Source organism: Etheostoma spectabile, chromosome 14, assembly GCF_008692095.1.
Source record: "Etheostoma spectabile isolate EspeVRDwgs_2016 chromosome 14, UIUC_Espe_1.0, whole genome shotgun sequence".
NCBI classification, from domain to species: domain Eukaryota; kingdom Metazoa; phylum Chordata; class Actinopteri; order Perciformes; family Percidae; genus Etheostoma; species Etheostoma spectabile.
In genome coordinates this window covers 5,978,922-5,983,193 of record NC_045746.1, presented here as the reverse complement: position 1 = coordinate 5,983,193, position 4,272 = coordinate 5,978,922, and the positions used below count along the sequence as shown (strand labels likewise).

The 4,272-nt window shown below is 42.3% G+C and overlaps 1 long non-coding RNA gene across 1 annotated transcript in view; it reads left to right on the top strand.

The window, feature by feature from the left end:
• LOC116702137 (uncharacterized) overlaps positions 1-4,272 on the top strand; it is a 15,652-nt gene that overhangs the window by 5,465 nt on the left and 5,915 nt on the right. The gene's annotated exons all lie outside the window — the stretch shown is intronic.

The window sequence follows — 4,272 nt, the reverse complement described above, 5'->3', positions numbered from 1 at the left end:
ATTTTATATGGCAGTGGAAAGACTCCATGCTGTGAAATTTAGCGTTTAGTGCTAGAACACAAGATCCAGTCTGATGCAAGGGTCATGCTTTCTGCATTTAGTTACTTTGTGGGTTAGTGTGTGGACAGGTTTATTCAGAAAGGAGGACATTTATAGAGGAATTTGTGCAAAAGACTCTTGTTAACTGTCAGAAAGATTTTCTTTGACGAGGAGTTTTGTCAAAACCTTGTAGACAAATTCTGTTGTTTTTTTACAGACTGGGTTTTCCTTGGGCACAGAAATACAGGCCTCAGATAATATAGTGTTGTCGGGAAATATGCTTATTTATCAGTGTCTGCTGGAAGTAGTTTTTGTCCAACAGCTGTGTGCAGTGACTGTGTTCAACAAAATGTTGTCACAGTAAGGTTGCCAGTTTTGGTATCATTGTGCCAACTTAAGCAAAAAAAAACAAAAACCTGTGCCCATCAACCAAATCTGGCAACCTTCATAGAAATATTCAAATTTGGAAAAAGGCCCTGTAATCTCTCAGCTCCATATTACCTCAAAACAACTTTTAGTCCCTCAAACAGTTTGTTTGCATAATTTTCTGATATTGACCTACACGGATATACCTAAATGAATTTATTAAAAAATACAACAAGCTGGAGGTAGAGTTACTTTCGGGATTCCAAACCAGTTGCCAGAATAAAATATTGTCATTGTACGTTTCTGCAAACAACTGATATGTTGAATCTTGTTTCTGAACTGCTGCCACCCATCAATATAGTCATCTATTTTACAACAATTACGTTTGTTAAGTTACAAGTTTTTCACTTTCACAAGGGGCATGAGCGTGACATGAACCAGGGCCTCGTGGGTGGAAGTCCGGGTGTGGGTGTGTGTGTGTGTGTGTGTATATGACACCCCCCCATCCACCCGACCTCCTCCTTCCACCGAGGTTGGCGCTACTATGATATACTACAGTGGTGTGAAAAAGTGTTTGCCCCCTTCCTCATTTCCTGTTCCTTTGCACGTTGTCACACTTAAGTGTTTCGGAACATCAAACCAATTTAAACCAAGTCAAGGACAACACAATGAAACAAAAAATGCAATTTGAAATGTTTATTTAATGTTTGTTGTTTTATTAAAGGTGAAAAAAATCCAAAATCATGGCCTGTGTGAAAAAGTGATTGCCCCCTAAACCTAATAACTGGTTGGGCCACCCTTAGCAGCAACAACTGAACCAAGCGTTTGCGATAACGTGCAATGAGGCTTTTAGCGTCCTGGAGGAATTTGGCCCACTCATCTTCGCAGAATTGTCCTAATTCAGTTACATTAGAGGGTTTTCGAGCATGAACAGCCTTTTTAAGGTCATACCACAACATCTCAATAGGATTCAGGTCAGGACTTTTGGCTAGGCCACTCCAAAGTCTTCATTTTGTTTTTCTTCAGCCATTCGGTGGTGGAGTGCTGGTGTGGTTTAGGATCATTGTCCTGCTGCAGAACAAGTTCGTTTCAGCTTGAGTACACAAACGATGGTCGGACATTCTCCTTCAGGATCTCTTGGTAGACAGCAAAGTCTCAGGTCCTGAAGCAGCAAAACAGCCCAGACCATCACACTACCAAAACCATATTTTACTGTTGGTATAATGTTCTTTTTATGAAATGCAGTGTTCCTTCTATGCCAGATATACTTGGACACACACCTTCCAAAGAGTTCACTTTGTCTCATCGTCCACAGAATGTTGTCCCAAAAGTTTGGGATCATCAAGATGTGTTGTGGAGAAATTGAGACGAGCTTTGATGTTCTTTTTGCTCAGCAGTGGTTTTCTCCTTGGAACTCTGCCATGCAGGCCATTTTGCCCAGTCTTTTCCTGATGGTGGAGGCTGAACGCTGACTTAACTGAGGCAAGTGAGGCCTGCAGGTCTTTGGACGTTGTTGTGGGGTCTTTTGTGACCTCTTGGATGAGTCGTCGCGCGCTCTTGGGGTAATTTTGGGCGGGGCCATCCTGGGAAGGTTCACCACTGTTCCATGTCTTCGCCATTTGTGGATAATGGCTCTCACTGTGGTTCGCTGGGTCTCGCATGATGTGTAGCTTTAAGGATCTTCTGGTGGACCTTACTGTGTCAAGCAGCTCCTATTTAAGTGATGCCTTGATTGTGAACAGGTGTGGCAATAATCAGGCCTGGGTGTGGCTAGAGAAATTGAACTCAGGTGTGGACAACCACGTTATAGTATGTTTTAACAAGGGGGGCAATCACTTTTTCACACAGGGCCATGATGGTGTTGATTTTTTTTACCTTTAATAATAAACACCTTCATTTACAATTGCATTTTGTGTTTACTGTGTTGTCCTTGACTATTGTTTAAATTGGTTGTGTTTCGAAACACTTAAGTGTGAAAAACTGCAAAGGAACAGGAAATGAGGAAGGGGGCAACACTTTTTCACACCACTGTATGTCCCCCTACTTCCGGAGCACTTGCTCCAAACCTCTATTATTGACACGTATAGTTTTACATTGTAGTTAGTTTAAAACCCGGTGCATCTCATACAGACGCTAAAGGGTGCCGGATATGTTTCATATCAACCAAGGTTTACCAGGTTTTTAGAAATACTGAGGTCCAACAACTGAAGAAAACAAAATGGATTCCCCTGATCTAAAAAGGTTGTTGGAGATGAAAAAGATGTCTGGAGAGCAAAAATTGGACACCAATAGCTTTGAAACCATGTGGGTGTCAGTGGGCAGTATAAAGGACCAGCCAAGCAGTAATACATGAGGATCAAGTTAAAGTGTTCTATAGAATACTGTATTTAGTGTTTACAATATTACAATAGGGAATTATGACACTATACTTATGCTGAATGTTTGTGCTGTTAAATTGAGCCTACAGGTACCACTGTAATTAGCTACCAAAGGACATAATGTCTCTGTGGTAATGACATGGTTTGAATTGGGTTAGGTCAGTTAATTTTAACTTATTATTTAACAACCTTTATTATTCAGGCAGCACCTTAGCAATGGGTACGCCCATGTCGTCAATGTATCTGCAGTTCGCAGGAACGTACAATGCCAACTGGTTTTTCTGGCAACTGGGCTTGGGTTTCCACCTGGTAACTCCAGATAGCGTTAATCACGTTTCCTTTCCAAGTAGAACCTGATCCGCTGTAGTAAAGGAAGTAAAGCCAGCAGAGCTGTTTCTGTCTGAGGAAGTTGGCTGAGTTCCAAGTTGACAAGTACCTGATGACTTTTGTTTTACTTCGACTACTTCCTTCATCTGTTTGTATGCTTCTCTCAGTCAAAAACAGAAACATGCATTAACAAAGGCGATGAAGGTGTGTAGCAAAATGACAGGTATTCAACAGAAAAGTCTGTCTGATTTGTAAAACAAACAGTTGTTAAAAAAAAAAAAAGGAGAATTCGTCTTGTCCGACAGCACCTGCACCCAGACATGGGTTGGCTATAAAACATGCGGGGGTGTCCCGGGGGACACAGACTTTCACCCAGGAAATGGGTTTGTTTCCCGGGAGTAATACTTGGGAGTAATGAGAGTAACTCTCGCCAAAATGTAACCTATGTTGTTTTTGTCAACGTGGATAGCACTTTTGAGATTTACCGTGTCATCGTTTTTCGGTCCAGTGGCTTTTTAAATGGGAGTGCGAGGGGCACTTTTATGCTAGCCACAAAATCCCTATTTTTCAAACTCTAAGAAGGCTCGACACAACATGAGACTTTGCTACGAGTATCACCTGGGGCTCTACACATGAACTCAGCATTGAGAACATTGTTTGTGTGACTTTACTAAAAAGAAGGTTGTTTAACAACTCACTGTAGAAGTTGGTGTTTTCCGGCCGCCGCCATCTCGCCAGTCAAAAAGAATGGATCTCCAAATGGGAATGAATGGAGTCTAGTGTTGGGTACCGTACCCGGTACCTTTACCGGTACCGACCAAATCACGTCGGTACTACCGAGTATGGGTTCACGTAAAATCAAACAGTGCCAATTGTCGGTACCTGAGAGCTTATCTGTAGTCTCTGCATATTGTCAGAGAGCAGAGGTCCGACACACGCACGCGCAGGCGGAGAGATCTACGTCGTCTCCGCAGTTTTGGTGAAGTCACAGTAAAACACGACAATGTCGGTAAAGTTGTTTTTAAATGTGGTTACAGTTTTTCCAAACATCATGCAGATGCCATTCGCTGTGATGTGATATTAATGGAGGCCGAAAGCAGTCTTGCTGCTGTTGACGAGTAGGCCCAACAGTGGGTTCTACGACCTGGGGACTGACTGACAG